General features: G+C 41.1%; 1 long non-coding RNA gene across 1 annotated transcript; it reads right to left on the bottom strand.

Annotated features, from left to right (window-relative positions):
* Positions 1 to 275: 275 nt before the first annotated feature.
* On the bottom strand, positions 276 to 19,792 carry LOC146004384 (uncharacterized). Its single transcript, XR_014443924.1, has 3 exons — positions 19,519 to 19,792; positions 16,796 to 16,857; positions 276 to 343 (listed from the first exon to the last, which is right to left on the bottom strand). It is a non-coding gene; the product is annotated as an uncharacterized LOC146004384 (long non-coding RNA).
* Positions 19,793 to 22,230: the final 2,438 nt, after the last annotated feature.

Consider the following 22,230-nt stretch of genomic DNA (forward strand, 5'->3'; position numbering starts at 1 on the left):
ACTACGAGGGATATAATTCAACACAAAGGATTTACACAAAAATTTGGAAGGCCACAAAGACCTGAGGGAAGTTCCTCACAGTTCAGCTTCTCTTTTTATCGAGGAAGGAAAGAAAAGTTGCGTTGAAAATAAAACAGAATTCTCTCAAGCCGTTTATTTTGTTAGTGTCGTCTTCAGAATAATATATCTGTCAGACGGAAGATATTGCAAGATTATATGAGAGTTGGTCAGTTGAAAACAGGTCATCCTGTATAACTATAAAACTATGTACTCACCTTAAAAGTAATTCCTGTATGTGTTGAGACATTCATCCCACCGCCCTGGCAGTATATCAATGTCAGGCCTATAGAATAGAATAGAATTTATTTCAAGTATGAGCCTTTACAGCTATACATATCATACAAGTGAAACATTTTTGTACAATTTTCCTAACCCTTCCTCCTCTTAGTCTACTTGCACATTCACACTGCTTGGGAGTTCACAAACACTATTCACTTCAACTCTTCCTTTGTACTTGCACTGTTACCTGAGTGATTCCTAAATTTTCTTACATTTATTTATTAATTTATTTATTTAGTAACCCTCCCCCGTTTTACACATGTTCGCTATCCCCACTGAGCTTCTTTGCTCTCTTTACCCAGGCGTAATGTAGGAAAGTTCCCAGATTCCTTATTTGCGCCTCCCCCCTCTCGGTCTCTCCCTACTAATAACGCTTGTCATTATATTCTCAATGTTATCTTCATTTATTTCCCTGATATATTTTTGTCTTGCCTCACCTGTTTCTTTGCACTGGAGGAGATTGTGAAATTTCGTCTCGTCTTCGCCGCATAGCGGGCATTCTACGCTCCCGTCCTCCCGTTTTAGTTTAACTTGTGCCCACCTCCCCAGTCTGAACCAGGCCAATCCTGACCTTCCTTTTGCCCCACACAAATCCACGTAGTTCCTCGTTCCCCATTCTCGATCCGTATCCACTATTTTCGCTGATGTTAACGATATTTTTGCGTCGCATTCTGCCAAAATTTTCTGTTTGGTAATGTCTTCCAATCTGGCACGTATGGTCCCTAGCATCTGCATATCAATTCTCCCCTCTATTCCCTCTTCCCACACCCATCCCAGCCCTATACTGTATAATTCCGTCTTTATTTTTGCTACCCATTGCCTCCCATTACCCCCCCTTATCTGTGACTGTACACAGATTTTCTTCAAATCCCCCCCCCATGGTGATCAGTTTTGTCCGGTATTTAATGCTCCTCATTTTGGCATCCACTTCCTCTCTTAATTTTCCCATTTCCCTAAGTGCCCCACATGTTGCAATACCCTTCCCTGCTCATAGCCCTTGTTTTAGGAATCAAGACTGTACGGCGTTTACAGTTTCCCCTCCCTCCCAGACCCATAGTTCGATGCCATAGAACAGTATTGCCTTAACCGTGGCCTTGTAGACCCCCTCCAGAATTTTGATTGGTATATTTGGTACTTTGTATTTTATTTTTCTTGTCTTTTCTAACGCAAAGAATGCTTTACATTTATTCCTGTGTACGTGCCTTGCCCACCTGCCCGTCATTGTCATCACCACTCCTATATAATCGTACTGTTTCACCCTATCGACACTTGTCTCTCCGTATTTCCATTGTTCATCCTTCCCAAATACGTACCCGTTCTTAAATACCATTATTTTGGTCTTCTTCATATTTACTCGCATGGCCCATTTCCCGCAATATCTGTGTAACGTGTCTAGACCGTTCTGTAGACCTGCTGTTGTGTTCGAAATCAGTACCAGGTCGTCTGCGTATACAACAAAAGCGGTACCTTTACGTAGGATATCGTTGGTGGATCCGTGTCCCTCTGCGTTATTTCCTCCACGATATCGTTGATGAAGAGGATAAACAGCAGAGGGGAGAGAACGCAACCCTGCTTCACCCCCAGTATTGATTCATTTGCCCCTGTAACGCCCTGTTGCTACAACAACCAATCACTCACTGCATCCATCCTTCACCTCAGCACCCTAGTTCAGCTCATAAAAGATAGCATAATCGCACGTTGACATGTCTGGGTTGTAAGATGGGTGCTTGAGTGTTTCCCACCGAAATCTGTGTAACAGATCTCTGACAACATTGGCCATATGGTGAAGTGCATTATCATGAAACAATGACACCCCCACGACAGCAAACCTGGTCTCTTGGATTTGTGGCCTGACGCAGGCGGGTCAAAGTTTCTGAATACCGCAAGCCAGTAAGGGTTGCACCTTTCTCACAAAATTCGATTAGCAGGGGTCCCTTGTGGTCGAAGAGCAAGATGAAGAGCTAGTGGCCGCGGGAACTCTGAGTAGCTTTCGATGTCTTCTGTGGTGGGGAGTGGGGGTGTTTACACTACTGACTTTGTCGCTTGGTTTCCGGTTCATACAGGGGGCACACGAATTCATCCCCGCGACCTTCTCGACAGAGAAAATCGCTGCCTTCCTAGTTCGGAGGAGCATCTCCAGTGACACTACCATAGGAATCAACTTGTGTTCTGAGGTCACATTGTGAGGAACGCACCGTGCGCACACCTTCCGATACTGGAGGCGGTGTTTCATGATGTCAAACACGGTGCCGTGACCTTCACCTGTGATCTGTGCAACGTGCTCCACTGTACACCGTCGATCCTGTTGAATGATCAGTCACACGTTGGATGATGTCAACATTAACGAGAGTGACGGATGGTCCAGGTTGTGGATCATTCTGCAGTGACGTTCTTCCTTCGTGAAACCTCAGACCACACTCCTTCAGCCGCGACAGAAAGAAACAATGTTCCCCATACACAGACGTCATTCGAAGGTGAATGTCGCGTGTATTAGCGTCTTACGCCACCAGGAAAGGCACGACTGCTCACTGGTCTTCCTTACTGACCTCAATGATATGTTCCTGCACTTCTGCAATTCACACTCGCTCACAGTCGAACGGCTTCAAGCACGCATGCGACGCGACTGCCATCTACCGGGCGATAACGGAAATCCCTTCCAGTGGCAGGAGATTCGTGAAGCCGAATCATCTGCACGTCGAGATATAAGAGGTGACCTGTTTTCCACTGACTGACCCTCATAAATCAGAGCGTCCAACCCTCTCCCGTCTCTCACGACACCAGCCTTCACGACAACGAAGCCTTCCTCCGAGCAATAATCCATCCCAGGGGCGTGCCGTGACCTTTCGTTACAGCGCCTTGAATAACGTAGTGTGGAAAACGACCCAAGAAACTGGTTCCCGAGACGATGACAAGTAGATGGCAGTACGATCGACCCAGGTGCTAATTTTGTTATGAAAGTAATGCGGCTTAGTTAGTTTTTGGAATATATTGTGTAGATTTGTTTCTGTAGAAAGGCGGTAAGTGAATTGATGGAAACAGTTATATTTGTGGAGTGATTTGCAGTTACGAAATGGCATTAATTTACACAGAAAAGTAACATAAATACGTTTTATGTGCAACGCAACACGAGCATCAACATATCGCATGTGAGGCTGGACGTCAAATGTTGGATTGTGTACACAAGTTTATTTTTGTATACTAATAAAATTGAAATAGTGTCATGAAGGAGAAAAAATGTTTCGTGGCGTACACTCAAAATCGAATGAAACGCTCCCCCTTACGGTTATGCAACCCGGAATTTTATATCATCTAGTTTCGCCAGGAATATCAGCTCGCGAGAAGCGTAGTGTTTCCAACTCTTGAATCTAGCCACAGATTCACGCGACCGGGTGGAGACCTTGCTTTCCTCTTGATTTGATTTTAACGGACAAGAAGTTTATTTTGAGAATGTCTCTGGTAATAATAACAAGTGTTATTAACATTTATGCTTGAGTTTTTTATTATTCTTTTACCACTTCCGAACGAATATGTGAAGATTTTTTTTTTCATTTTGCAATAACGCTTTCGGCATTTTTCCTTCAGAGTTATTCTTTTTGTTTTTAAATTTTTGGCGACATCTGATTTGGAAAAAGTTCCACGAAGTTTGTTTTAAGTGTAAATGCATCTGGACATACAGTGTAGAGTGGGATTCGAACAACAAATACGAGCTGCCGTCGCGAATCGAACCAGCGCTCCTTTCATTATGTTTTCTTTCCACGTTTATTAAAATTTGCTTCCTTCAGCCTACTTCCGATTGTCGTATATTTCAATTCGTATTCCCGTTTTTTTTTTCATTTGCATTGTTCGAGCAGTGATAACTTTCTCTCTTAATCTGTTTATTCGAATACTTTTATACTTAATTTTTTTTTTCCTTTTCTCGATTTTCCCTTCGCACTCATTACAGATTTTGGTATCGCGCTTTTCCATATTTTCAGTAATTTAATTCTTTGACTATTTTTAATTTGCCCTTAGTCCGAATCAAGAAAATATGTTGGGAAATGTTTCCCGTGTAAATCTTATTGTATAGTGGTGTAAAATTGATGCCAGCTTTTTCTTGCGATAAGGGTTTTGAAAGTGCAAGGGTCTCATTTATTAACCATGGTGGGAAGGGGAGGGGGCGGAGGGGTGCCAGAAACCTTCCAGTCGGAATATGCCTGAAACGAAAAGTATAGATCGACCAAAACAAAAAAAATCCTTGGGACGAAAAGTACCCGCGCAGATCTCCCTTCTTCCCTTCAGTTCGGGCCATAAGGAAGCATGGTCCACTCTCCCCCGCCCCTCCTCGCGGGAGTACGGTGCACAGGAGTCGTGGGTCTGCGCAGGATGTTTTGCTTGTGGTTCCACTCTTCCATCAGCAGGTGCGTGCTGAGAAGGCTATGCTATCTGCGAGTGAGGGGGGGGGGGGGGTGACGAGCAACACTGCCACAGCGAGTCGCTGTAAATGATTTCATTGTCTGTGCTGGGTGAAACCGGTTCTTGGTGCTCCTACACTTTTCCGATACATTTCTGCCAGCCTTTCTAGCGAAGCGAGGTCATATGTTCCAGATTCGAACTCTGGTCAGGCATGAATGTATCACTGAGTTTGTCCTGCCACAATTTTATAAATTGATAATTCATCCGTATTATCGCGATTAACTCAAGAGGCAGAAGAGTGGTGTAAAATAACCGAAATAGAAATTGATGCATTTGTGCCTGGTGCTAGTGTAACGACGAAGTTAACTATTTATAAATGATGCAATAGGTAGCCCTTGCGCTCAAATACACTTTTGCCACAAAAAAATCTAACTTATCGCTGATCTCTTACTACATTTGGAATACAGCCAAGAGCGATGTAAAGCAATGCAATTACATTGTGAATGTTTCACATCCTATAGTCTTTCTTTTTCTCGTAGCGGGGGCGGGGGTTCATTCATTACAAATATCTAGGAATGGATTTAGCAGCAATCCGTGATATATTTAAATATCATAACATGCTGCGTAGCCGGGGTTCTTGGGTCCTAGCCTCTGATAATGAGTTTTTCTTTTTCGTTGTTTCTTCAATCTTCATCAATTTCCCTGAAGCATCATTCATCCTCTGTCGCCATTGGCTATATGTAAAAATTGACATAAAATTAGTAAATTTTGAAAAGAAAACACAAGCTCATAGCTCGCCAAACATGCACATTTCTGTATTTTATGCTTTCAGCGCTATCATTATTCTTGGCAGGCAATGGAATTGAAGCAACTCTCACAACTAACGTAAACTACATATCACTCAGGCATGACAATTCTCGCGAGCAAAGTGGATTTCTTTGGCACATGGTAGCGCAATAACTATCTTCTGGCCTAGATTTAAATCCGTACTTTTTATTCCAGTTGAGTGATTGACTCACAATTTTGCCATTGAAGGTTTGGGTTGTATTTGGGTTATACGTATTGTGTTTTTGGTGCGCTAGGAAAAAGCAATCCCAAAGGTTCGCACTGAACAGAAAATTGTGTGCTTTTCCTCTCTCTCTCTCTCTCTCTCTTCCAACTCCGTCCCTCTCTCTCACCCCAAGTCCCCACTATTTAGGTAAACTGTTGTTAGAAACATATTTTCCGAAGAATATCCATATTGAAAATAATATTCCCCAATTGTTTTGATAGGGCATTTCTATTGCTCCGAACGAATTATCTCCGTAAAAGTCTAGGGCCTCCCCTATGGCGCAATCGTAGAGTCGTCACCTTTAATCAAGGGGTCCCGGGTTCGACACCCGGTGGAGGAACATAGTGGTTCGGAACCCACTATAAACTGTAGGTCCAGTCCCAATTAGTCTTTCTGTGCATAAAGTGGACTTAAAAAAACAACAATTCAATTCAATTGAATTATCTTATCAATATTTTTAAATCTGCATGCACCTGCTAAATTTAATAGATTATACATTTATATTCATTGCGGGCAGAAATGTGCGAGAAAACAATGCATTTTTTTCAGGGAATGCATGAGTCAATAATAATGTATATTTTACGGTATATACTTTTTTATATTGCATTGATTCAATAGTATCCTTATTTCCTAAAGCAAGCGTGAGTTTCTTTGCACACACCACGCAGGCCCTGCTTGACGTAAATCTCAGATGCAGTAACTTCACGGTTGCCTTTTGCCACCACGCTTTGGCTTTAATTCGAGCCCCGGTGGGTGCTTCGTTCGAGATCCTGCAGCAGTTTTACTCGTATCTATACCTTGAGCATGCCACTTGCAACGGAACCAATAAAATGAAACTTTCTGCACCGGAATGGGCGTGAAACTCTACATGCACCAATGATAAGGTATTTTCAAGAGGTATGTGCCACGTGCAGCATGTCCCTTCGGTCCGAATGTTCCTTTACGATATCATTTCATCATGCCTTACTTTCGGAATTTACAAGAGAGAAGATAGTCCGCATGTTCTTGTGCGGCGGATCTGCTGCACTACAGATTGCTACGACCCTTGGTGTGGACGATTCATGCGTCAGGCGTTGGATTCGGTGTTACGAGGAAGAAGGTGACCAAGGAATGAAGTGAAGACCCAACAAAGGCCGGCCGTGGAAGGCAACCAGGGAAGAAGATGCAGGCATCATTGAGATGAGCGAGGGCAATCCCTTCATGGCTACAACGAAGATTCGCCAAGAGTTGAAACTGGAGTGCGATGCTGCAACAGTTCGGCACCGTTGAGCGGCAAAGAATGAAGCAATGACGCATTTCCATCACGAAGCACGGATCAGTTTTCTTTACAATATTTACCAGCTCCTCAAGAATTTTGGCAGAACGTAATTTTGAGCGACAAAAAAGTATTTTCGTCTGACGAAAATGGTCAGGTTTATGTTTGGAGGCGCAACAACACTCGCTACGGCCCCGAGAACATTTCTACCCATGCTAGGAGCGGCAGGATATCCGTGGCGGTGTGGGGATGGATCAGTTCGTCTGGAGTAGGTGGATTGGTGGAAGTGTCCTCGAGAATGAATTCGCAGGAATACATCGTAGTGCTGGAAAACCACACGCTTCCCAGCGTGCGAGAGAGACACCTTGAAGATGAGATTTCGCACGTGACTTTCGATCAAGACAACAGCAGCGTCCATACATCGAAAGCGAACACCACCTGGTTTAATCAGCACCCAGGAATTTCAAGAGTAGATTGGCCAGCGAAGTCTCCCAATCGAAAACATTTTCACGTGTTTGATGTTTGGGAGAGTTTAAGGAGAAGACCAAACATCTGCTCGTGGAATCCTTGCCTCGTCGACTAGATGCAGTGCTTGAATCCAACGGCGGGTGGACACAGTATTGAAACCCCGCACGGTTTAACCGATGTTCTTTGCTACATCCCAGAACAAAACTAATTACACACATCTCCATATGCAACTTATGTTTCCAATTCTTTTTTATTGATACCTTGGTGCTCATGGTTACTTTTTCACACGCCTCCACCATTATATTATATTCTATAATATTAATATTCACATTATTGACAGATATGATTCACATAAAATTCAAATGCGCAGCACACATGCACCCATCCCTAACACTTAACTATTAGTTACATTACACCTATCACGTTGTCACAGTTCTAAATCAGTGGTGCCCAGGGGGAGGGGCATTATGGCGCAGACTGTGATGGAAATTTGACTGAGTAAACAGGGAACAAGTTTAATTACGTTATCAATTAGCCATTGCTGTTATACAAATAGTAATTTGTAGATTGTCAGGGGAATTGTTACGGGTAATAAGTAATATTGGTGGGGGGCGATATCCAACTCTTACATATTAGGCCTTAGATTGATAGGGAAATTATGGTGGGCGATTAATGAAGTTAGTGGGATTTTCAGGTAGCTGGATTGATAATTATTTTGGGGGCAGGGAATCCCAACTCTTGTGTATTACTATTACGTCTTAGATTGCTTTTTTGGAGGGAGCAATATCAACAGGAAGTCTAAAATTGGCTTGAAATTTTGTTGGGAAGATTGAGTATTAAATTTGACGTGGAGGAGAGGTGAATAAAGTTTTGATAAAGTGTTATGTCTTAGATTGTGAAGGGACTCGAACCCGGAACATTCGGTGTCTGGATCGTTAGTCCATCACTAACTGCGCTTGGCCGCAGAGAAGGTTCTCTTTGGTGGCCAAGCGCGTTAAATGGTCTACTTCCGATACCACGAAATTTCCGGGTTCGAATCACGGCTTCAGTATTCAGGATGGTGTCAATCTAATCTAATCGTCACTCATCCTCATTAGCCGAAAGTGGCAGAAGAGCGACTTAAAATAACAAAGAGGTACAAAAACAACTTTAACCCTCTAGTAATTTCTGATCAATAGATGCGTATTAGCTTTGATTGTTGACTCTTTAATGATAAGCTTACGATTATTATTGTTAATATGGATTGCCATCCATCAACAGAAGGACGGACCAATCGATCATTTAATTCATGACGTTTTTTTGGTATTTGTTGTCCCTTCGGATCAGCTTCGAAACCTAAGGAAATGATTAGATGTCTGTCTGAAGTTAGTGACAATGGTTCTTTAATTTTCCGTTGCTCTTTCAGCCGGCGCGGGAACCACCTTTATGGCAGTGATCGTCTGTTGCCGCGTTTACCTACGAAGGAACTCGTGGCCAAACAACGAATTAGGTCTACCGCTTGGGCAAGAAGCGGCAACTTCACAAAGCCCTCTTCTCCGAAGCAGCCAGCCGGGAAACAGAATTTTGTCAAAATAACCCTTCTGCTCTGTGAATGAACACCGGTTCTAACAGCGTTTCTATACTTAATTGGACATTATCCATTGTTTTTCTTTTTGATTGACTATATATTCTATCTATATATTTCGAGACATATCAAGAGATCACCTCTTCTCTCATCTTCAGGCGATCAATTTTTGCTATGTCTGTAGTGTGATTGGAACAATGACAGTCCGTGATTTTTTCCAAATCCGGTCCGCTAAGCAACCAGTCTTAGATGCCCATTCGAAATCGACAGCTATAGAGCAAAATATGTTTGAAGTGAAGAGTCTTATTGAATGAAACATAGCTCGACTCACCCTCACATTTGAATTTTTTTTAGATAACTTGCTTGCACTTCGTATAGAAAGCACCACGGGACTGAAAATTCACACTATTTGTCATGGCAAATAGACCTTATTCCAGCTTCGCTGAAAGTTCGATGTAGTTGTCAGTCATTAAGTTCAACGCTCTCTGCGCGTGTGTTGTGATGGGTTACCGTGTTCCAATTTTGTTTTAATTCCATTTCATGCTCAAAAAGGCTATCCGAAGTGGGACCTACAGTTGAAAGTGGGATCCGAACCACTAGGCAGTTGTGTCTCCACCAGGAATCGAACCTGGGACTCCGTGATTATAGGGGGTTAACGCGTTCATGGCTTTACAGTTTCGTGAATTCAAGGAAGCCAAGGTGAGAAAAATGTGAAGAAATATCTTCTACACGGAGCTAACTGTGTGTATGTATGTAAAACTTTCTAGCACATCCATTTTCCTACCTTCATTTTATCATCATTACGTTGAATTTTGCACCAGTGATTTTTCACTACGTTCTAGGTCACGTCATTTTGAGTCGTAAAGTATTGTCTGTAATTCAGTTTTAGTATAGTTTGTAGCCTCTCACCAAAAAAATTTTAAGGTGGGAGAAGGGAGGGGGGAAAATAGTGCGAGTTCAATTGAGAATACGAAAATAGAGCGGAATGATTATATTGCTACAATATCTTCAGGAAAGTAAAGCGTAAAATTGAATTCTGCCTCTGAGTGAGTCCATGATATTGTTTATGTTTGAAGGTAATATATTAAACATGACTATCAGCATAACCGAACGCATATAACGAGATGATTTATTAGTGTTACCAGACTAAAGGTGTGGAGTGCGGCCTGTTGCCTCGTTCATTACGGAATTCCACATGTAAAAATTGATCAGCTCTTATTGCTAGTAACCATTATAGGCTTAGACCAAATTCTGGCGTTTATATTTCAATTCACTTCCTCAACAAATCCTTTCTCGATTGACTAGATTTTAAGCGGAGCGTCATTCAGTTGTTTGTGAGTGTTCTTTTTGCAGAAGCAACAGCAGCTCGCTCGCACCCACAGTGCCCCGCCCACTCGACGAGACGCGTGGTCTGTGCAGTGCAGAACAATGACAGTGTTGCCTCTCTATTCGATCTTTGTATTCTCTTTTGCCTGCCACTACAGACAATTCTTCCCATACAACAAATGGAAAAGCAATCAGGCAACTGTTAAATGGCTCTTTTCTAGATTTTCTATTAACACTTTCCACGGCCAAGATATGTTAACTTGGTTCTGTTTCGTATTCCCACAATTTAGCTTCGTGCAGTAGGGCTTTATATTGCAAGCTAAAAAAAACAACGTAGGCAGGTATTTTAACATTTTAATTTTCATCCGTTTCATGATTGTGTGAAAGAATATGGTGGAAAAATACACTACTTGAGACAATATCACTAATAATAATTGGCCGCCGCTGTGCCCGAGCGTGGTAAGCCGTCGGCTTTTGATCTCACTGCCGAAATTCCCGGGTTCGAGTCCCGGCCTGGGTATGATTGTTTATGAGTGTTCCTTCATGAATTTTATCATACACTAATCCTCATCGTTGCGACTAGCCAAAAGTAAAGTAAAAAAAGAGAAATATATTAGTAATAATAAAAATATGAATCTAGCTCCCCATGGTTCCTTTATGACTGTCCTTTTATCAATTCCATCGAGTCATCATTCATCCTCATTGTTGCGATTAGCCAATAAATGGTAGAGAAGCTGCGAAAAATAAGATGTAAAATAATAACAGAATTTTCTCCACAGAAGGAAAAATAAATGCTCCAGAAAACATGCAATACAGGCAAAGAGTGTCCTGTAATGTGAGTCTGTAAACCAAATGTAAATCACGAATGAAGAAGTTACCTGAAGGTTTCGTCTTCTACGAAGCAATACAGGCTTGGATGGCGTAGTGGTAGCGTCGTCGCCTTGTAATCAAGGGGTCCCGGTGGAGGCACAAAGTGGTTCGGATCCCACTTTAAACTGTAGGTCCAGTCCCGATTAGTCATACTGTTCATTGTGGACTTAAAACACCAAGTCAACAGCCAACCAACCAATACGGGGTTGGAAACACTACGGTTATAGGTTTGGAAACACTGCTCCTCTCGGGAACTACTCTACCAGGCGAAACTAGACGATATAAAATTCCGGGTTGCATAACCGTAAGGGAGGCGTTTCTTTCGAATTCCTCTGTACATATTATGAAGTCATTTTCCCGAAATGCAGATGTTCGAAATAATATAATTTCATATTCCATGGAGTTCAAATAGCCGATTAGGATGTACCTTGTCATCTCTATCAACAAATTGCTTTACATTCGTGTCGATTGGTAAGTAGAACATTGGTGTTAAGGACTGCGCATAATCTCTGATAATGTATTGTTCATCGAAATGCAATTCACAAACACCAGCTGTGTCATAGAGTTCCTTGTCAGCTCTGGGAATTGCACGATTCCACTCGGCTAATTTATCTTTTTGTTTGGGAACACTAAATATACAAATACCCTTTTCTTTACTTGAACGATATCCACTAGAACAACCAGGCACAAGACAGTGGCGACAGTTTCCAGACATGGTGAAAATATAACTCAACCAACGCGTTGTTTACATTTTTCCAGTAAGCGGGAAACGAAAAGTGTCATATTTCACGCTTGCGAGTTTTTGGGCGGTAAGTTGGACAACACGCGAGTGGATGTAAAACAATCTTTGAAAAATAAACGAGTATTGTCTGTGTGAATTTCCATAAAAATAATATTTGTGACAATGACAATATTAATGAACCTTTCAGGATAATGCATACACAATACTAATTCTCGCAGCAATTGTCATGTTACGTGTTACAATCCATACCTATGTTTTCTTCCGTATTGTTAATAAAAAAACACAAGGACAGGTCATGATCGACGGTTCATAATATTCTTTAATATTTTCGCGACTACTGTACCAAATATCATAACAATTTTCTGATATAAAGAAATGTTACAAGGAAAAGAATCAGACGTTGCAGCAAAAACCTCATTTACTTCCATTATAAGCAGTCGAACACCAAGCACCGGGGTCAACACCAGCGCCTCTAGCGGATCATTTTCGAGTGGAACCAGCCAGAGCGCGCAGAACCATGCCGTTTTCCACACTACGTTATTCTAGGCGCTGTACTTTCGTGATAGGCAAGCGATGGGTTAATTTTTCGTTTCGGTTAATTATAATTTCAAATATAATATAGGCCTACACACATCCCTACTTACAATAATGTACATAATGGTGAAGCATAGAGCTTGAGTGTGTGAAGTGCATACATACCTAAAATCAAATCTTCGCTGCACGGTTTTTAAAGAAGAAAAACAGCCTCTCGATATAAACTTGTAAATTTCAACCATGAAGAAGATAATGATTTACTTGATATTTGAGGACTACTGTAAATTAAATTACGTTCTTTTTTAACCCTGAAAATAATAAACATCCTATTAGCATAAAGTTTCGGTCTTAAATAAACGGACGGGTTTCGGTTTCTTACTTGGCTAGAATCATTACTTGTCTTCAGTTGGATGCAAGCGCAGATGTGATTCTGGGAACGTTCAATTATTTGCACTGCATTATAAAAATTGCTTAAGTCACTGTAGCCTGTATAGTTCCATGGTCCTAAATTTGTATTGAACAAAACACATGGCCAACAAAATAATTTATTAAAATCATTGCTGCCACATAACCACATAATATTGTTGTACTGAGATGTTTTAAACTGCCTAATGAAAACTTTCCCATCTTTCTTAGTTGGTTTGGTTGTGCACAGTTCAGGACACGGTCGCTCATGGTTCACAATCACAAGCTCCAACTTTACACCATATGTTCTCGAACTGAATGGTTTTGAAAGAAGGTCCCTAATCAAGTCCTTACCTGCAGCACTGCAAATCGATGGCTCGTCTGGTATGTCAACCATGGTGGAAATTTTCAATGTAGAATCCTACTTTTACACCAGGTACAAAAACACGACACAAAGAACAGAAAAAAACAGCACAATATCACAGAAAAAAAACAACACGCATCCGCAGCATCCACGCTTCTAAATTAACCTTCCTTTTTTTCACCCTACCAGCAGTATTACATACCCTCCATATTTCCGAGTAACTGACCACATGACGAATATGTTCAAGTACCGGCTGTGATTTCATTTCTTATAAATAGCATACGACTGGTGATCACTGGCTAACTTCATAATGTAATTTGTTGATTACTATAGAGTTTCAAACATGAAAATCGTACCGCGTTAGGTGGTGCTACGGATGCATAGAAAATTCTGGAACACTTGTGGCCAGTGTGGACGAATTCTTTCCAACACCCTTGCCAAAGACAGATGCGGTCTTGGTGTTGATTGCCCTCGGCATTTTTTCTTCGTAAACGGGGATGGACAGTGTCCATGCAAGAACTGCATAAGTCACTCGAAAAGCGGGGAGAAAGGCGAGCAGTCTTCTTCTTCTAACGCGGTCAGTCGTGCCGCATCGCCCAGCGTCGTCAAGGGAGTAGCCGGTTTATGTTTCAAGCCAAAAGAACAGAAAATAGGGGAAATGAAAATTCTGCAATGTAAATATCTTATAGTAAATAAATTCCATTCTAATGTGTATAAAGGCATTGAAAAACACGAACTTAAGATATCAAAAGTGTTATAAAAAACAACGCAAGCGGCGCTTGCCCCGCCTTTCCTTACTGCACGCTTCTGCTCCATCCACTACGCCACGCCGACACAGCGTCGAAACACCTCAAGATTCATCCCCACGTGGCGCACGAGGGGTAGAAGTGTGGAGTTGTCACCAACGAGTGCTTCTCAGCAGCCTCTGGTGCCTACGTCCTTCCCGGCCTGGTCTCGTCCCCCGCTGCCCATTCGCCCCTCCGCAGTGCTGGCTCTCCCCCCTTTAGGCCTGGACTCCTCGGAGACCGTTTCGGCCTTAGGGCCGTGTCCGAATCCTCACCTGCTACCCTCCTCCATAGCACTGGCAGACGCAGGATTTTCTTTTCAGGGGGAGCTGCCGTTCTCGTCTCAATCTGCGTCATAAGCAGAGTTGGAGAAGAGTTGGAAGGTGCGAAAAGCGCACGGTTTGTGTGACACCCCCTCAGCTGGACGTTCGGAAGACCACTTGGACAATATTCCAACTGATCCCTGGCGGGAGAAAGCTGTAATGGTGCTATTGCACCCTGCAACCTTTCGATTCGGACAAATTGAACGGGATGGGGGAGGAGAAAGGGGCGTTGAAGATTCAAACACGGCCTAAGTCTCGGGTCAATTGATACGGCGCCAGAAGAATATGTACGGGGAGGGGGTGCATTTTTGTGGGGAATCATATTTAATACTGCACTAAATGCCACACACATGATGAATGTTTTTGCATTTTTTTTTATACTGTCCACCTGGCGCCGTAGCTGTGAACCCTCCACGGGGCGATAAGTCTAGCGGCGAATCCTGCGGCCAGGAGAATGTTATAAACCGGAAGTAGTGTCAGCTCAGTGTCCACTACCTCCACAGAGGGAATCTTGCGTCCAAGCAAGATTGTAGGCAGCGCCTCGTTCCTTTCTTTGGAAACTACGCAGGTGGGATCGGAAGTAGATCAAACTGGAAGGTTCAGTTTACGACCTCCCTTTTTGATTTCGTTTTCCTGTTCCACCAAATCCCAATTTCATCCCCCAATGGGGTGGGGGGCACCCCACACTTGCGGCTCGGCTGGACCCTTGGCCTACGCTAGAGAAGCAGTTTTCGAAATTTCCATCGTAAAACCGCCATGACATTCCAACTTCTGGAAAATAATCTCTGTTCCGATATTCGCATTTGTTTGATGACTACGTAAGCCAGGAAGCGACTATCTTGACAACAGCGAGAGCAAACCACAAGAAGGTTCAGTGAATGCTCTAGAAAGAATTACAATCAGGTGTACATTTTCTTATTTAGGAATCCCAGTGGTTCATCGAAAGGAGATGAACGTGCTTCGCTGGCGTCGGTCGAAGCTCCAGCCGAGCCTCGAGCCAAAACGTCCTCCATGGAACCCAGGCCTATCCCTAACCCTCCCCTGCCCTTTCCCTTCCCCCTAAGGATGAGGAACCCTTTGAAAATGGAACCCTAGTTTTACCCCTTTGCCAGACAGGCGTTTGAACGAGGGAGGGTTTTTTTTTCCACTTGGTCTAAGGGTAAGAATCTAACGCAATTTTTTTTACTGGAATCTGAAATAGACAGATTTAATTTAGTCAAGTTTATTGGATGTGGCTATAACTTTACAAATTTCCGAAAGTCTTGATAATAAAGGAACTTCCTAAGGTAAGGGACTGGACCTCGTATAATGTGACGGGTACAAAATAGCCTAAGTGCTGATGCACTCATAGTTACCAGTTCAATCAATCAATAGAGGAACTTCCAAAGACGAAAGGATTTCGCTAGCCTCAACGACACTGCTGCATTACAAGCAAACGTTAGGGATAATCATGTGCTCAGGATCTGCCCAAGGAATTTGTCACTGGTACAAATGGGTTACAAGATTTAATAACGACACAATTCATTACGGAGCATCTAAAGCCCCGGTACCATATCCATAAATCATTAGGTTGCACAAATTCGATATTTTATTTTCCCTCTTTTACAGGAGCTGACTAAAATGGCGTGTTCTCAGTCAACAGTTCCTGTTGAATGGCATTTTCGTTTATCCTTCATTACGGCAGGATCCTCTCTCCAAACCAAGCATACTTTCAGTGTTACGAGACACTTTACGATAGACAATCCCACTCTAACTTCTAGCATTGCAACGTAACGAATTATTGAATTCGGAATGGAACTTTAGGTACACCCTATATTGTAGGTAGCTTCGTGATACGTGAACTGAGTGTTTGTTGACATCAAGATAGTGTTATGTGCTTAAAATGTTACCTTATTGGAAAGAAATAATAATAAATATAGCCAAGAAACTAACATAAAATTTAAAAAAAATGCAAAACACCATGCCGTTGAAAATTTAAATACTAATGACATTTAACCTTCGCGAACTTTATTGGAAAGGAGCAAGAAATTATCCATTTCGACCTGTTACGTAGAACATGTCAGCTGAAAATCAATAAACGCATAATTGGTTTTGAAGGAAAATTAATTGCTCAAGTTTCAGTGACATTCTTAGGAATTCGTAGCGAGATTCATAATATCTGACAGACCTCCGTGGCGGAGTGGTTAGCACAACGCGCTATGAAGCCACGGGTCCCAGTTTCGAATCCAGGTCTGGGCATGGTTGTTCTTTGTGAGTATCAGTTCATCAACTTCATCATCCTCATCGTCGCAATTAGCTAACCGTTGCAGGGAAGCGACGCTAAAGAACGAAAATCAAATAAAATCAAAACAGAAAATATGGAACAAACTATATTTACCAAGCCTTTGCGGTCATTATTCCCAGGATGCAGCATTCTGTCCCTGGATCACTGTGTTGCCTCTGAAAGATACGAGTAAGACACACATAAACCAAATTGTAGGTAATACCTATTATTTTTTTCTGTTCTAAGACACAGTCATATCAAACTCCCAGATCCCCTTGCACCTAAGGCTCCACAGAGTAATTCCACCCTCATTTTCAGTTTCACAAAAGCTGCCACTAACGTTGATGCAAAAGCAAAGAGAAGCCTTGAAAAAAAAAGGAAGCTTCTATTTTTGTGAATGCTGCCCCCACTTCCCTGGTTTTAATCCGGCCCTCTGGATTACTTTCCTTCTTAAATACTTTCAAATCTCTCCTTCCACATCTCTCCCTGGGTGTCTGGAGAGCAGATTTATAATAGCGCCGGAATTACGAATGTGGGGTTTCGCATAACATTTATACATACTTATAGTCCCTTGGTTCGTTACACATGTACAGAAAGTGAATAAATATCTGGTTTAAAATAGACAGTACTCTAGTTCTTGTAGTTAATTCTTAAATCAGAACATTTCTTGTAGGATTATACGGATTTATTATACGTTGCTTTTATATACATACTAGCTTATTACCCGGCTTTGCCCGGGTGTTTAATGAATTCTAATTATAGCGTAAAATGTAACTAATATTATTTACGGGTATATAAAAGCATAACTACAGTATACAAATTATAATGTCATATATTTTACAAATTCACTACAATATAAATTTAACAACAATTTATGAACAACATGTTTAGTTCCACCTCCAAGAGCAAGAATAAATTAAATGGCATTGGGAGTGTACTATTCATCTCAGCGGCCCCGAAAACTATGGTTTCCACACTAATATCGGTCGTTTTACATGTCACCCCTTCCACCTCCACCCCTAGAGTTGCCAGAGGTGTCTTGGAATTGAACGGCATTTAGAGAGTCACTATTCATTTTAGCGACCCCGAAAACTGTGGATTCCACACTAATGTCGGTCGTTTTCGATTATTTTTACATGTCACCCCCTTTCCACCCCCAACCCCTAGGGGGTGCCAGGGGTGTCTTGGAGTTGAACGGCATTGGGAGTGTTACTATTCATCTTAGCGACCTCGAAAACTATGGATTCCACACTAATATCGGTCGTTTTACATGTTACACTTCCCACCCCCACCCCCACCCCTAGAGGTGCCAGGATGTCTTGGAGTTGAACGGCATTGGGAGTGTTACTATTCATCTTAGCGACCTCGAAAACTATGGATTCCACACTAATATCGGTCGTTATACATGGTACACACTTCCCACCCCCACCCCTAGGGGTGCCTTGGAGTTGAATGGCATTGGTAGAGTCACTATTCATCTTAACGACCCCGAAAACTGTAGATTCCACACTAATATCAGTCGTTTTGATTATTTTTACATGTCACCCCCCTCCCACCCCCACCCACACCCCTAGGATTGCCAGGGGTGTCTTACCCCACAGTATTTCATTCCATATTGTAAGTCATATGTGTACCAAGTTTGGTCATCGTGAATGTCACCAATTAGCTTAGCGACTCCGAAGACTATGGATTCGACACTAATCTTGGTCATTTTTGACATTTTAATTTTCACCCCCTCTCACCCCCATCCCGATAGGTGATGAACTTGAAGTGGAACGGCATTAGGAGTGTCACTATTCATCTTAGCGACCCCGAAAACTATGGATTCCACACTAATATCGGTCGTTTTCGATTATTTTTACATGCCACCCCCTTTCCACCCCCACCCCTAGGGGGTGCCAAAGATGTCTTGGAGTTGAACGGCATCAAAATAAATTTCTCAAATATCTACTATTTAAACTTGATAGTACATATCAAAAACTCACTCCTAGCAACATATTACGCGAAATCTTTAATATTTCGTCACTCGACGAAAGGAGGAAAACAAATCAATTAACTTTTCAAACTTATTAATGATAAAATAGATTGTTCTAATCTGCTGTCGAATTTAAATTTTTATGTACCAAACTGTATGTTAAGGCCCAGAACTGACCTCTTTCAAATCCCTTTGGAAGAACCAAAATGGCCGACGCTGTACCCATGAGGAGAATGTGCAACTTATTTAATTCAGTTTCTAAGAATAACCCAACCATAGACCTATTTTAATGTAATTGTAACTTTAGATCTATTCACTGAATTTTTGTGTATTGTTTTATTCATAGAATTTTGGTTTTCATTCAGCTTGTAAGGTTATATCCAACAATTTAGCGTGATTTTTATTGCATTACCTCTGTTTTTCCGTTGTTTCTATAGTCTAATAATTAAATTCTTCTCACAATTGTTATTAAATGTAAAATGTATATTACGTCATTGTTAATTTTTCTTAGATATGTACTTCTTTATGTAATGGTGATATTCCATATTGAACACTGTAATTGGACATGCGCCTGTTGTATTTTAATTAAATAAATAAACATATTTGTCTATCTATCTACCTCTCTCTCTCTCTCTCTCTCTCTCTCTCTCTCTCTCTCTCTCTCTCTCCCGCCGCTCCCTTCTAAAATTCTATCTTGGCGTCCATATTTTGGTGCCTACATCCCCCTCCCAACATTGATAATGTCTTTATATTCGCCGTTGGAGCCACTTTTGTTTTGCCGAAGGTGAATTTGAAAATCCAATTTGAAAATTTGACTTGCAGCAAATTTATCAAGTAAAACTATATATCAATAAATTCTCACCTGCTGCTTGTGCAGTTCTCCTCTTGCTGGGTGCTTGCTTTTTCTTCAGTTTCAATTCCTTGGCTTCTCAGAAGACTTCAGCTGATGACGTCAAAGCTGGAAGTCGAACGTTGCTGTCTCTAGCTTGAATGGTGCTTCTTGCTTCTTTCAACTTGTCGAAGCCCTCAAATGTGCACTTCTACACTGAGGATGAGAGCGACGTAGCTCTTGAAAGCTTGGAAGTGTTGCCAGATCTCACGTGGTCGATAATCTCAGAGAATCTTTCCATCAGCCATCTTCTGAGAAATTAAAAAATAATTTCTTTTAACTATCAATTGATATTAATTTTGTTTTCATGTGTGTCTATGTTTTATGTATAAACATGGAGATAATACTTTATAGCAGTGACGTCATTAGTAATATTAAAAGAAATATAAAGTAAATACAAAGTTTTATGCAACGTAAATTTAAGAAAGAAACAATTCATTGCACTTGGAGCGTCAGAGCTCAAAATATTTGGGTTATTATTTTATTAATATGTATGTATAAACAATTCTCACCTATCGGCCATGCAGAAGGTCGCTTGCTATGTGCTCTCTCTTCAGTTCCAATTTCTTGACTTCTCACAAGACATCCACTGGTGAAGTCAGAGCTGGAACTCGAACGTTCCTATGTCTTCAGGTTGAATGCTGCTGCTTTCAACTTGTCGAAGCCCTCAAAAATGTTCACTTCTACCTTGAAGATAAGAGGGACGTAGCTCTCAAGAGCTGGGAAATCTTTTCAGATCTCTCCTGGTCGATACCTCGAGAGAATATTTCCATCAGCGTTCATGTATATTCTGAGAAATAAAAATACATTATATTTTGTAAAATCCGTTCTCCATAATAACACTAAAGAAATTGTTCAAATATATATATAATATTGTACTATTGTGCTTTATCTATGCAACGTGTCCACACAGACACAAACTTTAGAGCTTAGGCTTATGAACGCTTTAATAGTACTAATTTTTGTAGAAATATTAAAGATTTATTGTACCCTTGTACAAATTTATTTCAATATCATTGCTGTATTAAACGCTCGTATTGTCATAAAAACGCAAATTTGTGTAAAGTTGAGTTATTAAAACATGCTGCAGTCTGCGTATAAGCGGGCTTCTCTTATCATTAGAATTGTTATGTTCATACTGCAATAGCACAGCAAATTATAATTTATAAGTGCAATATCTGTTCACGTACACACACACCGACACACACACATTTCTTATTATATCTTTTATTATGCGTAATTCGAAATAAGGAGTTTTTCACTTCTTGTGTGGTTCCTGTCCATGATTATATTTTTTCATGGAAGAATTTATCGCGCATCTTCTTATTATAAACAAAAATATATACCAACTGATAATTAGATTCAAGTGTAATTGAGTGTTAAAAGTTTGTATGAGAGTACAGTATAGTGCATTTAGTTATAAGGAATATTACCTTGCTTTTCCTTTGTGGATAATTCCTGGCTTTTGCTTCTTACTAATAGCGAAAAGCCAATTATTATGTTACTTACTATTTAGCCACATTTAGCACAGCCATATTTATAACATAAAATCTACAGAAACGGTTAAGACGCGAGCATTGTTGTCATAGGCGTAGCTAGAACTTTATATTTGGGTGTGCACAAAGAAAAAAATGAGGTCTTGTATCTTTTTAATAGCATATTTTGCAACACAATCACTTGGCTCTTTAACTGCACTGTTGTTTGTAAAGGAATATAAATTCACTAAATAACAGTGTTGAAAATTTCTGAATATATGTAGTAGAAAAAAATCAAATTGCATAGAAATTACACACACACACAAAATGTTCATAAATGTTACAAACAAATACATCAAAATACACGTCATCTATAACGAGAGACGTCTGTCAAAAGGTACAATGTTCTTAAACTCATCAATAACTTCATTTACATAAATAGACGAAGCTTTTTTCTGTTCCACAAATAGCAAGAGCAGGGGTTCCAATCTATCCTGCTTCTGAGTTGCTCTTAATTTAGTTTTAACTTTGGAAAGCTTGGAGAAAGCTGTCTCTCACACGTGCAGCTTGTGACATGTATAGAAGAATGGCGTTGCAGTACAGAGTAGAATGCAGTAAATATCTTCTTTCTCCAATGACATCAAAAAATCGAAAATCTATAGACACTCGTTTCATCAGCGATAATGCACACGTTTGTACCAAGTAATGACATTTTCAACTTCTTACTAACTGACGCTTATTTTCTCTCTCATTGAAATATCTGTCTTTAATTGGGCCTCTCCGATAGCGCAGTGGTAGCGTCGTCGCCTTGTAATCAAGGGGTCCCGGGTTCGATACCTGGTGGAGGCACATAGTGGTTCGGATGCCACTTTAAACTGTAGGTCCAGTCCCGATTAGCCTTACTGTGCATAAAGTTGATTTTAAACATAAAATCAATCCAATCAATCTGTCTCTAATTCTCTTTGATACAGCAGCCCATTAGGGTGTGCCTAGGCACACCCGGCACACCCTGTAGCTACGCCTATGATTGTTGTACTGGTACATTGTCGTAAGCCATCATTGTAAATGTTAAGGCTGGGACAAATGAAGAAACACTATACCATTGGAAAACAATACAAAGGAGAAAATGATTGGTGTGCACAAAAATAATTAATACAACAACTTATATAAATGGTGTGCTCAGGTTAGGGTTACCAGATGACAACATTTT

Source organism: Lepisma saccharinum, chromosome 21, assembly GCF_977018435.1.
Source record: "Lepisma saccharinum chromosome 21, izLepSacc3.1, whole genome shotgun sequence".
NCBI classification, from domain to species: domain Eukaryota; kingdom Metazoa; phylum Arthropoda; class Insecta; order Zygentoma; family Lepismatidae; genus Lepisma; species Lepisma saccharinum.